General features: G+C 38.0%; 1 protein-coding gene across 9 annotated transcripts in view; it reads left to right on the forward strand.

The window, feature by feature from the left end:
* WASF1 (WASP family member 1) overlaps positions 1-16,466 on the forward strand; it is an 81,057-nt gene that overhangs the window by 29,740 nt on the left and 34,851 nt on the right. For 2 of the 9 annotated variants that reach the window (XM_017889641.1, XM_017889640.1), the window contains exon 3: positions 14,638-14,680. The exons of the other annotated variants lie outside the window; for them this stretch is intronic. The gene's annotated coding sequence lies outside the window, so the exon portion shown is untranslated. The remainder of the gene's footprint in view (positions 1-14,637; positions 14,681-16,466) is intronic. 9 annotated transcript variants of the gene reach the window in all.

Here is a 16,466-nt window from a genome sequence, read left to right on the forward strand (position 1 = left end):
GGCTTCTTTTAAATATTAGGGCTCTTATTAAATCAGTCTTAAGCTTTCTTTTGGACATGGTACAGCTATTCTTTTATTTGCCATAAGGTCAAACTGGAACAGAAACCAGAACGGTAGATTTGGTTTAACTATTTTGCCATTATTATTTCCAGGCTCCCTATCTTCACCTAGAACTCTGTTGGTGGAAATGTAAAATGGTTAAACTGCTTTGGAAAACAATTTTGTAGTTTTTTACAAAGCTAAACATATAACCCAACCATTTCACTCCTAAGTACCCAAGAAAAACAAAAACATCCACACAGAGACTTGTATAAAATGTTCATAAGTTACTTTATTTATAATAATCAAAGCCAGAATATTACCCAAATTTCCATAAACAAGTGCAACAACATGGATGAATCTCAAGCATCTCAATCATTAGGCTGAACAAAAGAAGGCAGACAATAGTTACTACTCTACGAATCCATTTATATAGAATTCAGCAAGCAAATTAATCTATGGTGACAGAAAGGTCAGTGGTCCTTGGAAACATGAAGGGAGGAAGGGGTTACAACGGGGCACAGAGAAAATCTGGGGGATGATTGTGATGATTTCACAGTATTAAGCCTTGTTAAAACTGTTTTAAACCTAATCAAATTTTACACCAGTATGTGCAGTGCATTAGTTTTCTGTCACTGCTTAACGAATTACTACATATTTAGCAGGCTAAAACATCTCTAGTAATTATCTTATAGTCCTGTAGGTCAGAAGTATGAGTAGGCTTGGCTGGGTTATCTGCATAGGGACTCAAAAGTCCAAAATTATGGCAGTGACAGCTACATTTCTTTTCTGCTGGCTCTGGGGAACAATCAGCTTACAAGCTCATTCAAGTTCCTTGTAGTTGTACAATCTTAAGCTTCCCTTTTCATATCTAATAAGTACAGAGGCAGATTCTATTTTTCCTGATGGATATAATTCTTCAATGAATTGTGAATTGTTTCTCTTGGACTGTGAAGACAAAATGAAAGTTTGGAAGAATTTTGATAACACAGACATATATGAAATAATAACAGAATCCCAATTTAAGGAGAGTAGTTAGCCAGAGTAAGTTTTTGTTGGATTTAATATTATTGTTCCTGGTGTCTAGGTTCCTGTCTTCTTCCTGGGTGTCAGAAAAAGGTTTCTAGCTCCTAGAACTGCTTTCAGGTTCCCTCCATCTTTAAGCCAGCAGTAACTGCCACATCTCCCTCATGCTTCAAATCTTTGCCTCCTTTCTCTGTTGTCAGCTGGAGAAAGCTTCACTTTCAAAGGTCTCATGTGTTTAGGTTAAGCCCACCCATATAAGCTCCCAATTTTAAGGTCAGCTGATAATTGACCATAATTATATCTTTAAAACCTTTCTTAACATGTAATATAATCATAGGAATAGTGCTAGGGACTGGATATCATGCGGCCATCTTAGAATTCTGCCTGCCACATGCTATATGTTGTGCTTCACTTAATACCTCAATAAAGTTTGTATTTTTTTTCCAAAAAACAGAACAAAAAGATATAATAATATATGCATGTAGTGGGATGGTTGTGACACCCAAATAAGATGTAAGTTGATTTTTCTCACTGATTTGATTTGGCATAGCATTTCTACGTCCAAATGGGGAAATAGAACTAAGATAATAATATACTTACCACTTTCTCTATATTTTTTATTTTCTTTCATCTATGATGTTAAGAAACAGTAGAAAGGTGAGGATGTAGCTAAAAATCAAACATAATAGAGGTGATTTTGTAAGTTTTTAAAGTTCACTCAAAATTGTGATTAATATTGTGATTTTATGTATGTCTACAAAGTAGTATTTAAAAATTACTATTACTTTATTAAACTTGTACAAGAGATGAATCAATGTAAGTGTGCATTTTGTTGATCCTATTGTTTAGACCAATCTTGGAATTCTTGAGTTTATAGAATTCTCGTATTACAGGATGTAGGAAATAACTGTTTTTGTGACATGTAGGATGCTTTACCTCCACGTTGTTTATTTCCTAGAAAGGATTCAATCAAGAGTAATACATTTAATATTTTATTATTTTTATTTATGACCAAAGGTTTTAGAAATTAAAAATTTTAGTAGACTAGATGAAACTTTAGAATGAAATGTGGTTAGTCTTGCTTGGATCCTCAAATTTACTAGTGTGTAATACTAAGTGTTACCAAGAATGTCAAACAGCTGGAACTCTCATAAGTTGCTGATGGGAGTATAAGTTAGTTCAAGCACTTTGAAAACTATTTGACAATATTAACTAAAGCTGTATGTATGTATGTGTGTATATACCCTATAACCCAGTGGTTTACTCTCTTTAGTCATTCCACATCTACTCCATAATACACATTAAAATCTCTTTAAGATCAAGTGGTTGTCATCTTTTACTCTTTTTTTTTTTGAGACAGATTTCACTCTTGTTGCCCAAGCTGGAGTGCAATGGTGTGATCTCAGCTCACTGCAACCTTCGTTTCCTGGGTTCAAGTGATTTTTCCTGCCTCAACCTTCCAAGTAGCTGGGATTACAGGCTCGTGCCACCAAGCCTGGCTTGTTTTTTGTATTTTTAGTAGAAATGGGGGTCTTACCACGTTAGCCAGGCTGGTCTTGAACTCCTGATGTAAGGTGATCCACCCGCCTCAGCCTCCCAAAGTGCTGGGATTACAGGCATGAACCACCATGCCCAGCCCTTTTACTCCTTTTTAAGAAGACTATTTGTTCCTCATTGACTACCAAAGTTCAAAATCTTCAATTTGATTGCTTTTTAAAAAATCTTTTATTCCTACTTCTGTTTTCCTTTCAAGCAAGTGTCCTTATTTTTCCTCTCTTATTCTCGACTTAAAATATCCTCTGTCCATGCCGTTTTGTTTGTGATGGACGTCAGTGCTGTCCAATACAACTTTCTGCAGTGAAGGTAGTGTTCTGTAACTACCCTGTCCAGTAAGGCTATTGAGCACTTGAAATGTGGCTAGTGTGACTGAGGAACTGATTTTTAAATTACTTACTTCGTTTTAATTTAGCCACCTGTGGCTAGCTAGTTAATTTATTGGACGCAATGGTCTGAATTACTGCCTTTCTTTAACCTCTTTGGCTTGTTTTGATTTCATTCTCTCAAATGCATAATAATTTACCTTAGTCTACTTTAGACCTCAGCTATATGTTCATTTTTATTGTTTTACATTTTTTGTTACATATTTTTGCTTCCTGATTATTTTGTAAGCTTCTGGTTGGTGAAGCTATTTTACTTCTTTTCTATTCCTTTCACTTTCTATATTTTAACTATAATATATAATCTGTAAATATTTATTGAAGGAAGTAGTCATCTGGGAATTGAGGAACATTATTTGGAGCTTCAAAATACCATTGAAAATCTTTTAGGGTATTCTGAAATTTGGGAGGCCAATTTGTCAAGAATACAAAATAGATTTAAAAACAGTAACAAGGCGGGGCATAGTGGCTCACACCTGTAATAGGAGGCTGAGGCAGGAGGATTGCTTGAGCTCAGGAGTTCGACACCAGCCTGGGCAGGCAAGATAGGGAGACCCCGTCTCTGCAAAATAATAATAATAAATAATAATAATAATCAGTAACAGATTAAGAGGGTGGCAGGGAGCTGAGGGATAAAAGACTACATATTGGGTACAGTGTACACTGCTCAGGTGATGGGTGCACCCTAATTCCAGAAATCACTACTAAATCACTTATCCATGTACCCTGGAAACTTGAAACAAAAAATTAAAATATGTATACTGACAGAAATACAGTAGAGCAAGCAGTAGATGCAAAATCTGAAAACAAAATCTAGTCTCATCTCCGCCATTAATTTTGTGAACTTAGAGAAGTTTCTTACCTCTTTCAGGTAAGTTTGCTAATCTACAAAAATGAGATATGAATTAGTCGGTGTTTTAATATCTCTTCCAGGTTGAGATTCCTTTTCCTTTTGTTTTTCTTTCCTTTTTTTTTTTTTTTTTTTTTTTTTTTTTTTTTTTTTGACAGAGTCCGCCTCTTCCATGCTGTCTTCTACAGAACTACAGAAAGAAGATGACATTTCATGTGAATTGTGGGGCATTGGAAGGTGAAATGCTAGGAATATTGTGTTTACACTGGCTCTCTAGTCTAGAAGTCGGGTGGACTGAAGTTACAGGGCATAGAGAATGGCAGCGATATAGGGGAACAAAGCAATTAAGGAAATCTAAGATTTCTCCTTGGGACTGAAATAGGTAAAGTGGGCATATGCCATATAGAATAATGAAATATAAGGGAAAAAATGAAGGGGGAAAAAAAAGGAAAACCTCTAAATGTTCTCTTGCTTTCGCAATTAATTTTGGCTTTAAAACTCATCATTCTCCCACTACCCCGTCCCAAATACCATTACTCTCTCCATCAGCCGTTACTTGGTTGTACACGTTACTAGAGTTAGTCATAAATCTTTTCCTAATCCCATAGACTTTGTGGATAGGGAGTCATATATTGATATAATTGATCTGCTTTAGGAATAATTTTCAGTTTTTGGCTGACTGTAGAAAGTTTCTTAAGCCAAGAACTTGTGCTTCACCCCTTCTGGTGATCCAATCAATCATCAACCTGTTTCCTTCTACCTCCAGGATGTATCTTGAGTTGACATGCTTCTGTATCACTGTCACATAGTCCAAGTGACTACCATCTCTGTCACTGAACTACTTTATTCATCTTCTGTATGGCCCATCTGCATTTATTCTGCCATTCCCCGCTACCCAAGTCTCCATAGAGCAATTAGAATGAATAGTCATTCCTGATCTTGGCACTCCTTTGCTTAAAACCTTTCAAAGGTTTTCCATTAGGACAACATAGAAAATTGTCAATATGACCTTCAAGGTCCTACCTAATCTAACCCCTGCTAACCCTGGAGTCTGTCATTGCACTTCACCCATGATGGCCTGCTCTCATTATTATTCCCTGTTCACCTTTCATTCTAAGAATGAAAACACATGCACAAGCTTCAGTTTCCCCAGCTTAACTAGCTTAGCTAATGATCCTTTTGTTCTTAATTTAAATGTTACTTCCTTAAGGAAACAGGTCCCTTTTATAGCGTTCCCTACTTTTACTTCATTACACTTATAAGTGTAATTAGATACTAGATTCTAGGAGATACGTGGGGAATTGTTTGGTTTTGCTCACCCCTTTATCTTTAGCACTTGGCACACAGTACTTGCTTCACTGATATTCAGTAAATGGTTGATGAGATGAATGAATGAATGGATGGTGGTGTGTCAGTACTGCCATTTTTCATATAAAGTACAATGTATTTGATAGGTATATGTTTTTAGAAATATTTTCAATATGAAGAACACAGTCTTGTTTTTCTAGTAGCTTAATTCTGCATTTGTGGTTTAGATGCCTCAAACTTCAATTTTAACATCTTTTAAACCACTAAAAATAAACTTGGTGGTTGGGTGCAGTGGCTCGTATCTATAATTCTAGCACTTTGAAAGGCTAAGGGGGGAGGATTACTTGAGCCCAGGAGTTTGAGGCCAGCCCGGGCAACATGGCAAAACCTCGTCTCTTCAAAAAATTTAAAAATTAGCCAGGTGTGATGGCACACCCTGTAGTCCCAGCTACTTGGGAGACTGAGGGTGGGAGGATCGCTTGAGCCAGGAGGTCGAAGCTGCAGTGAGTTGTGATCATTCCACTGCATTCCAGTTTGGGTGACAGAATGAGACCTTGTCTCAAAAGAAAAATAATACAGTAATAACCTTGGTGCAATATTATGCTTGTATAGTGATTTGTCAAGTAAGTTTCAGTAGTGGTTATATTAATTTAAAGGAAATAATATTTTCTTTGAGAGTAACATGGAATCACATAAGAAAATACTACTATTTAGTGGATTTTATTACTAGCATGACTATACAGAGTCTTCTTTCCACTCTATAGGTGTCTAATACTATTGATTATTTCATTAGCATACAGTTTTCTTGACTCTATCAGAAATGTTGGTGTTATGAATTGCTGAGTGTGTAGGTTATTTCTTCATTTCCTTTTTGCTTTAGTTTGCTTAGCAATGTGTTATTTTCAACTTTACTAGCCTATCAAAATTTAATGCTGTGCTGTTGTGACTTCAGGTGACGTAATTTTTTTTTTTTTTTTTTTGAGACGGAGTCTCGCACTGTTGCCCAGGCTGGAGTGCAGTGGCATGATCTCAGCTCACTGCAAGCTCCGCCTCCCAGATTCACGCCATTCTCCTGCCTCAGCCTCCCAAGTTGCTGGTACTACAGGCGCCCGCCACCATGCCCGGCTAATTTTTTGTATTTTTAGTAGAGACGGGGTTTCACCATGTTAGCCAGGATGATCTCCATCTCCTGACCTTATGATCCACCCTCCTCAGCCTCCCAAAGTTCCGGGATTACAGGCATGAGCCACCACACCCAGCCTCAGGTGACATAGTTATTTATGTATTTATTTTTGGTAAAGATAACACTGTTCTTAGGGCAGTTTTTTTAAAGCAAGAGCCAGAGTACCTCAGAGCAAATAACTGGAGATGTTCAGCATGATGAATAGTTCTTTAGTCCTGTGAGTACCTAAATTGGTTTTGTCATTTTCCTATGAATCTCCTTTAGACATTCATGAGTAGTGAGTAGTTTTAAAGTTTGCTGCTCACAACAAAGGGGGAAATTTATGATTTCTATATATTTCTGAGGTCGCTTTGCACAAGAAGCACAAGCTTCTTTTCACTGGTAAGTGAAGTTATTTTAACTTCAGTTTTTTAGTTTACAGTAGTGAAACAGTTTGAGATAATGTGCATTATAGATTTAGAGAAAGATAAGTTATAAAATTCTGTTTCTGATGTACTTCTAAACAATAACCTTTTAAATTTATTTTATATTAAATCACTGTTTAAAGACCTATGGTTTTGTATAATTGAAATATGGTTTTAAAATTAGATATATTTTTTAATGTGCAGTTCTTCATGCATTCTTATTTAAAATTTTTATATTTAATAGTATCTGCCACAATTATATTTTGTCATTGGCATAGGAATTTATTAAGGAAATTATTTCTATGAAGAGCAAAGCTCTGTTTAAACATTCTCATACTCAAATTATTTAACTGGTCAATTGTGCAAAATTAAGTGACTTCTATTCTTAAGAACAGAGGACATAAGTATTTGCCCTCCCCAAAATTCTTAATATATTTGAAACATTGAAATTGTTTTTATTAGAATACTTATTTTAACCTGTTCCTTTAGGTCACATAATATAATCCTTTAGTTTGAATCAGTATTTAATACTATATTATGAAAATTGAAAATTGTATTTCTATAACATAATTTTTTAGTTAATGTCATTTTAAAAATACTGGAACACCTTTAAATGATCATAAATTATTTCATTGACCATGAATGTAAAGAATCACTTGTCATTGATGAGGTAATAAAATACTTTTCTTATGTTCTTTATATAACCCATAAAGCAATTATTAACTATTAATATAATTATTTTTGTGACATCTTAAAATAAGCAGCTATTTTATTTTCTCTGAATTGTTAACTACAAGGAGTCCTTTAAACATTTTAAATAAACTTTACTGGCCATTTTTGAGTTCTGAAATCAGAATTTAGATAGTGTACTTTTCTGATTTCTAAATTTGTAAAATTATGACATCTGATCTTGGGTTATTTTTAAGACTTTATATATTGCTTGTACTCATCCATGTATGTGCCTCATTTTGAATCAAGAGAAGGCATTTTTAAACTAACAGAATATATTATTAATATTAGTAGTAGTCATCAAAATAAACTTTTAATTAAGAATTCTGTCAAACATTTTGCTGTGGTTAGATTTCAGTAGTTTCGTTTCCCTTGCCTTCCTAAAAGAGGGCTTTCAATATAAGATATTGTGATATCGTATAAACAGTATTGTGGCTCATTTTATTTTTAATGTTAAAATCTATATCAGGATTTAAACGTATACCCATGAAAAGGTTTTTTTTTTTTAAATTAAAACATCATTAAGATTTAAGCTAAGTTATTTGTTCTTAAAATTATTTTAAAATCTTTTAGGAGATATATTCTTTAGTTTACATACTCTTTGATGTTTGCTTCAGCAATTGACAGTTTAATTGATAAGAACATAGGAAAATAAGCGAAGAAACCTGGGAATTGCTTTAGTTTTTTTTTTACATCATTGGGGAACCAAATTACTTTTGGAACTACATGTGTTATATAATAGTTGGGAAATTCAAAAATTGGTTATTTTATGTTTTAGCACAGTATAATTTAGCCCTTTTAATAAAAGTTTCCCCTTATTAAGCAAGTTAGGCACTGATGGATTAAAAGATGTTAAAATATATGTAATTGGTTCATTCTATGCAATGTTTAAATTCTTAAACAGTGTATCATTTGCAGTATTAAAAATACTGAGATGAATTTGATTTTATATTTGCTTGATAATTAAATCATATCTATTAGCATTTAGGGTTTCTTTTGGTTTTTAATTTTTTAAAAATTACTTTCTAGCCTGACAAAGGATTCCATGAAAAAGATGGTGTTGGGATTGCTCTAAAATGGGAATCAGGCAGTTTTCTCAGGATTTAGGAGATAAAGTTATTAGGCTTTATTTTACTTTCTGCCACTAAGATTTTGATAGTTGAGTTAGATAAATGACATTAGAAATCACCAAGGAATAAGGTAAAGAAATAAGAAAATGAATTTGGTGTTGAAACTGAAGTAAAAGAAAGGATGAGGAAAGGTTTTCTCTCTAAAAGCTTTTGCATCATACCTAAAGGCACTATTTTAATCACAATGAAAGCCTTTTTTCTTTTGAGATTTGGATAATATTTCAAAACTAGTTTGTATGCTGTACATTCCTTTCATCAAAATGTGTGTGATTGCTATACCCTAGAACTCAGAGCTAGCCCATAAAGATGAAGAAATGAATAAGATACGATCTATCCATGCTTTTTCTTGGGGGAGTGAAACAAGCAAGCCTATGTTTCCACAATACATTTGTAAGATATTATTTTTCTCAAATGTATTTCTTTTCCATGCACATACAAAAAAGCAAATCCTTAGAATCATGATTAAATAATTGCTTTAGAAAAGTGTGTGTGTGAGGCGGGCGGATCACAAGGTCAGGAGTTCAGAACCAGCCTGACATGGCGAAACCCTGTCTCTACTAAAAATACAAAAATTAGCCAAGCGTGGCGGCATGCTCCTGTAATCCCAGCTACTCAGGAGACTGAGGCAGGAAATTGTTTGAACCTGGGATGCAGAGGTTGCAGTGAGCCGAGATCGTGCCATTGCATTCCAGCCTGGGTGGCAGAGCGAGTCTCTGACTCCAAAAAAAAAAAAAAAAAAAAAAAAAGTGTATGTGTGTCTATCTTCCTGCAGCAACCTATTTTTTCTTTTTTGGCTCCCTTAAAGCTTGTGATTTTGTTATTTCTTCCATTTACGTATTGATTAACTGTTGAGCATCTTCTGTGTTCTAGATCTTGGAGATATAAGTTGAGTAAGGCAAGATTTTTGCCTTCTAAAAGCTGACATTCAGGCATGGACGTGTAAACAAATAAGTACAGTATAGTAAAGTATAATCGGTATTAATTAGGTAGATGCACTTGTGGATCCAAGTTGAGGGCATCAAAGAGTAGATGGCTCCATTTACCTGAGGGATTCAGTTAGTCTTCAGAAAAGAGTTACTGCTTGAGTCTAGTCTTGAACAATTGTGTATTCTCTATTAGGATAAAAAAGTGAAATACATCCCAGGCAGAGAGCAGCATGAGGAAAGGCAGGACTATAAAACAGCAAGATGTATTTAGAGTAATTAGAGTATAATGTAGGAGTGTAGTGAGAAATGAGGGTAGAAGTAAGGAGGGGAGGCTAAATCCTGAAGACCTCGTATGTTATGTTTGGACTTTACCCTGACAACAAGGAACCAAGAAAGGGTTTGATTTTGCAGAAGGACATTTCCAGATTCAAATTTTTTATAATACAATAGTCGCGCTCTCATTCATGCTTTTGCTTTCTGTGGTTTTAGTTACCAGTAGTCAACCATGGCCCAAAAATATTAAATGGAAAATTCCAGAAAAAAAATTCATAAGTTTTAAATTGCACATCATTCTGAGTAGCATGATGAAATCTTGTGCCATCCTGCCTGGAATGTGATTCATCCTTTTGTCCAGCATATCCACACTGTATATGCTTCCTTCTCATTAGTCATCAATATCCTCAGCTCCTGACTTTCAACCATTGACATTGTCATGTCTCCTTCTGACATAGCCTAACACTATGTCACAGTGCCTATGTCATTCACCTCAGTTCATCTCATCCTGTAGGCATTTTATCATTTCACACCATCACAAGAAGGGTGAGTTCAGTGTTGTGAGTTGAAGAAACACACTCAATGTGTTTTTTCCTCTGCTCTCACACCACAGCAACAATCAACACAGAATACTTGTGTGATCAGCCAAGCAAGCAATTCTTCGGCAGACTCTGGCTGGGTGTCCTTCAATTCAATTCTGACACTATCTTCCTGGAGATAGTGTCAGATCCCACAGATTGAGGGTTCAGTCCCACAAGACTGCCCCCTCTTGAGATACCAGTTGCAGGTTCAGGCCTCTGGAACTTCTGTTCTTACCCACTTCAAGTTAGGTTCCCATGACTCCCCCTTTGGGTTTGATTAATTTGCTGGAGTGGCTCACAGAACTCAGGGAAGTACTTATACTTACCCATTTATTATAAAGGGTATTACAAGGAACACAGATAAGAATGCATGGGGCAAGGTATAGGGGAAGGGGCATAGAGCATCCATGCCTTTCCAGGAACCTCCATGTGTTTAGCTCTTTGGAAGCTCTCCAAACCCATCCTTATGAGTGTTTAGGGAGGCTTCATTACATAGACATAATTGAATAAACCTTTGGCCATTGGTGTCAACTTAACATTCGGCCTATTTCCCCTCCCTGGATGTTAGGGGGATGGGGCTAAAAGTCCCAACCCTCTAGTCATGCATTGGTCTTTCAGGTGACCAGCCCCCATCCTACAAAGAAGTAACACTTTGGAGATTCTAAGGAGTTTAGAAGTTGTATCCCAGAAAACCGGGTGGAAAACCAACCAAATAAATATTTCACAATATTACAAGTATAATTGGATGTTTTGAGAGAGAGCAAGAGGCCACATTCATGCAACTTTTGTTATAGTATATTACTGTAATTGTTCTACTGTTAGTTATTGGGTTATCCTCTTACTGTGTCTAATTTATAAGTTAAATGTTACAGGTATGTATAGGAAAAAACATAGTATGTATAGGCTCAGTACTATTTGTGGTTTCAGGCACCCACTGGAGATCTTGGAATGTATCCTCCATGGATTGGAGGGGATCTGCTCTATTATTAAAGCAGTGGTGTGGGATGGGTTGAAGACTGGAGGAAGAAAGTCTGTCAACCTGAGATAATCAAAAAGATCAGAATCCAGTTTAAAGAGTTTATTCAAGCAAAAAGCTGGGAATAGCCATTTAGGAGATGCAGACCCAGAGAAACGGGGTCAGTGCTCTGAAGTTAGAAGTTAAGGTTTTGCTTATGAAGGCAGCAGCAGCCCATATGTAGCAGCTGCTGCAAAGATGCTGGCTGCAACGGGGGAGGAGCGGTCAGGGCTGGGAACAGGTGGGAGCCCTGTGCTCTACCAAGTTGGTGGGGTGGGAGCCCTGTGCTTCTGGGCACAACTGCAGCCGCCCAGCCACGGGCTCTGGTCCTGGCCATCCCTGTGCTCTTGGGGGCCTGGGAAGCCTCCTTGCCCCCACAGGCTTGGAAGTGCCTACTCCCAGTCTCTGGCCTCTCCCCCATCCCGGCACCTGCTCCAGGGCAGAGCAAAGTTGTGACTAAGCCCAGGTGGTGTCACAACCTGGCAAACTCAAGACAGTACTGACACACCAACCCCTGCCACCGTGAGCCCCTCCAGACTTTGGGTGCCTATGAGCATGGGAGGAAAACGGAAGTGGGGGCTGAGGGCAGCTCGGCTCAGGCCTGCAGGCACCCCTCAGCATGAACAGCATGGGTGCCATGGACAGCATGTTGATGGTGACAGGAGGCAGACAGGCTCCTGGGTAGAAAGGGGTGGGTCCTGGGTGAAACCTCATCTTCAAGCCGGGAAATGCCTGAAGCCTGGGAGCTGGGCTCTCAGTTCTGTGTACCAGAGTGAGAACTTATGGTGCCTTTTCCAAGCCTACCCATGGCCGCCTATGGACCAAGCAGCATGCACTTCCTACTTTCAGAGCCCGTAAAAACTTCAGACTCAGCCAGATTCATACAGACGTTAGGACTACCAGCTGCAGGAAGGAGCTACCCACTTTGGGTCTTCTCAACTCATTGGGACAATCTCCTTGTGAAGAAGAGCTACCCACTCCTGGTCTCTTCTCTGCTGAGAACTAGACACCCATTGGGAGGACTGTCTGTGGAAAGGAGCTACCCACTTTGGGTGTCCTGAGAGCTCTTCTGTCACTCAATGAAGCTCCTCTCCACGTGCTTCATTCTTCCCAGACGTGGGACAGGAACTTTGGACCTGCTGAATGGCAGGACTGGAAGAGCGGTAACATAGAGCTGAAACATGATCCCCACTTGCCACGTTGCAGGCAATGAGAAGAAGAGAAGAGAGAAGGAGAAAAGAGCTGTGGCCCTTTGGAGATCCCAGACCTAGGGGCTTCCTAAGCCAGGGCTGTGACACCTTTTTTGGGGCTCTGCAGTTCCTGGTGTCTCCAAGCTTCTGGGCACCACAGTGTTCCCTGGTTCCTGCTGTGGAAGCCACTTGTGGTATACCTAGTCCAGCCGCAGCCTCTCAGGGAGCCAGCACCTGTGCCAGCACCTGGAGCTGCCTGCCCCACTGCAGCCAGCATGCTTGGCTATGTGCAGTGGCCAGACCCTATGCTCACTTACACACCCTTTGCCACTCCGTGCTTGGCTCACCCTCGGCAGGTATGGGATCCAGGCTGGTAGTGTGAGCTGAGTGCAGTCTGCCAGGCTGAGTGAGCGGAACATGCCCAGCAGCCCTGAGCAAAACTCAGACACAGGTGCCACTGGCCACAGAGGTTTCCAGCTGGAAAGGCGACACCCTAAGGATCCTGTGATACTTACATAGGAGGAAAACAAATTTAATAGGATTGCAACTTTTTTTTAATAGAAGGCTGGTTTATGAGTTACAGTAATTAGTTACAGTTTGTTTTCTTTTCCACCTGGATTTTCTTTCCTTTACAGCTGTTTTTAAATTTCCTTTCTGGTTTTAAAGAGTATACTTAACATTCCATCTTATGACAGTGTGATAGCCACAAAGTCTGTGTGTGAGAAAGGTCAGAGGGAAGTTAATCCATGATGAAGATCAGCAGTGAAGAGGGAAGAGGTCTTCCCTGGGGTCCTTTCATCATGTGCTACATTTTACAAAACAGTGTAGGTAAGGAAGGAGGCCAATATATAATCAGAGAAACAAAGGTTACAGCTGCACAAGTTACAGCTGCCTGTCACGTGACTGAGGTCCCATAATCACATTCCTTTAAGGCGCAAAATAGAGTCCAACAGCTTAGATTTTGAATTACCTGTTTTCATAAGTCTAACCAAGTGAGAGAGGACTATGGTTTGAATTAAAGTAGTAGCAGTTAGAATAGAAAAGGATTCAGAACATGAGAGATGTTAATGATAGAATTAATAAGGCTTGATCCTCTTTGGATATAGAGAAGAGACTGCAGTGGTATGGCAGAATTGAAGATGATGCCTAGATTTGAAGAGGAAAATGTAAGGAATTCGGCTTTGAATATTTTGAATTTAATAAGTTTTATGGAACTTCCAAGTAAAAATTTCTAGGCGTCAGTTGCAAATGCATATCTGCAGCTTAGGAGAGAGATTTGAACTCGAATTAAGAAATTTTGAGTTATTCATATATATATATATTTAACATTCCTTATGTGCCAAGCATGTACTGGGCACCAGGGATACTGTACAACACATGAAACCTGCTTTATGACTAATAAAGGAGACAGAAATCAATCATGAAGATACATAATTACAAACTGAGACAAGTGTCATAAGGAAAATTTAGAGGTTGCTGTGAGAAAATTTTAGCAGGAGGACCCCATCTCATTGAGACTGGGGAATCAGGGAATGTTATCATTGGAGCTAAAATTTGAAGAACAAGTAGGAGTAGGGCAAGTAGAATATTTTGGGCAGAAAGAACATTAGCTTTATACCAATAAAAGTATTCAAAGGTTAACAGACTAAGTTAAAGAAAAAGCAAAAGGCAGCAGCTAACTGTATTCTGTGAAGAGAAGTGTCTAAAACAAAGATAGAAGAAGGTTGAAAGGAAAAGCTCTATTACGCAAACACAACCGAAGGAGCTGGTATGGCTACAAAAAATAGACTTTTAAGCAAAAACCATATTATTAGAGATAGAGGGAACTTGGTAAATATACCTAATAACATAGTCTTGAAATAGATATATCATATGGAGAATTTAAAAACTCTGTAGTCATAGTGGGCAGTCTTAACATGTCTCTCTGATAGACCAGGAGACAAAAATCAGTAAAGCTATAGAAGATGTAGGTACATTAGCAAATGTAACTAATGGACATACATAGACCACTGCAACCACCAATAACAAAATGTATATTCTTTTCAGTATCCCTGGAATGTTTACAAAATTGACTATTTTGGAGAATAAAGTAAGTGTAAATACATTTTAAAAGGATGAAATGATACAAAATGTATTTTCTGACCACAATGTTCTTATTCTAGAAATTAATACAAAAACAAAAAACTTTTCAAGGACATTACATTAAGATAATGGACCGTTTTGGCCGGGCGCAGTAGCTCACGCGTGTAATCCCAGCACTTTGGGAGGCTGAGGTGGGCTGATCGTGAGGTCAGGAAATAGAGACCATCCTGGCAACAATGAAACCCCGTCTCTACTAAAAAATACAAAAAAATTAGCCGGGCATGGTGGCGGGCGCCTGTAGTCCCAGCTACTTGGGAGGCTGAGGCAGGAGAATGGTGTGAACCCTGGAGGCGGAGCTTACAGTAAGCTGAGATTGCGCCACTTCACTCCAGCCTGGGCAACAGAGCGAGACTCCGTCTCAAAAAAATAAAAAAGATAATGGACCATTTTCTCTCATGAATGTAAATGCAAAAAACTAATCATATTAACAAACCAAAACTGTACTTGATCTTAGCCAAAAGGCCAAAAAGTGATGACAAACCAAAACTAAATCCAGTAATCAATAAAAAACAGATAATCTTCCTATTTTGAGGTCAGCTGATTAGAAATCTTAACTCCATCGACTACCTTAATTCTAAGCCCTTTGCCATATAATATAAATATTCATAGATTCAGGGGAATAAGATCATGGGTAGCTTTGGGAGACCATTATTCTCCCTACCACATACATCTCATCCAATTAGGTTTATTCCAAGGATGCGGGGTTGTTTACCAACAACAACAAAAACCCACAGTCAATATAATTCACTACACTAACAGAGTAAGAGTCACATGATTATCATAATAAATGTAGGACAAACATTTGATAGCATGATATTTTAAAATCTTGGGCAGCTAGTAATAGGAATTTCCTTAGTCCTAGCCAGAGCAATCTGACAAGAAAGAAAGGGCATCCAGATCAGTAAAGAGGAAGTCGAATGTCGCTGTTTACCAATGATATGATCATATACCTAGAAAACCCTAAAGAGTCATCCAAAAAGCTAGAACTGATAAATGAATTCAGCAAAGTTTCAGGATACAAAATTAATGTGCACAAATTAGTAGCACTGCTATATGCCAATAGTGACCAAGCTGAGAATCAAATCCAGAAACTAACCCCTTTTAAAATAGCTGCTACAAATAAAATACTTAGAAATACTTAGAAATATACCTAACCAAGGAGGTGGAAAGACTTCTACAAGGAAAACTACAAAACACTGCTGAAAGAAATCATAGAAAACACAAACAAAATGGAAACACATCACATGCTCATGGGTGGGTAGAATCAGTACTGTGAAAATGACCATGCTGCCAAAAGCAATCTATAAAATGCAATTTCCATCAAAATACTGCCGTCATTTTTCACAGAACTAGAAAAAAACTCCCAAATTCATATGGAACCACAAAAGGGCCTGCATAACTAAAGCCAGACTAAGCAAAAGAACAAATCTGGAGGCATCACATTACCTTACTTCAGACTATACTATAAGGCCATACTCACCAAAACAGCATGGTACTGGTATAAAATAGGCACATAGGCCAGGTGCGATGGCTCACATCTGTAATCCCTGCACTTTGGAAGGCTGAGGTGGGCAGATCACCTGAGGTCAGGAGTTTGAGACCAGCCTGAACAACAGGGTGAAACCTTGTCTCTACTAAAAAAAAATATATATATATATATATAGCCAGGCATGGTGGTGGGCACCTGTAATCCCAGCTACTCAGGAGGCTGAGGCAGGAGAATCACTTGAACC

This window comes from Rhinopithecus bieti, unplaced genomic scaffold, assembly GCF_001698545.2.
Source record: "Rhinopithecus bieti isolate Rb0 unplaced genomic scaffold, ASM169854v2 scaffold_18548, whole genome shotgun sequence".
Classification (NCBI taxonomy): domain Eukaryota; kingdom Metazoa; phylum Chordata; class Mammalia; order Primates; family Cercopithecidae; genus Rhinopithecus; species Rhinopithecus bieti.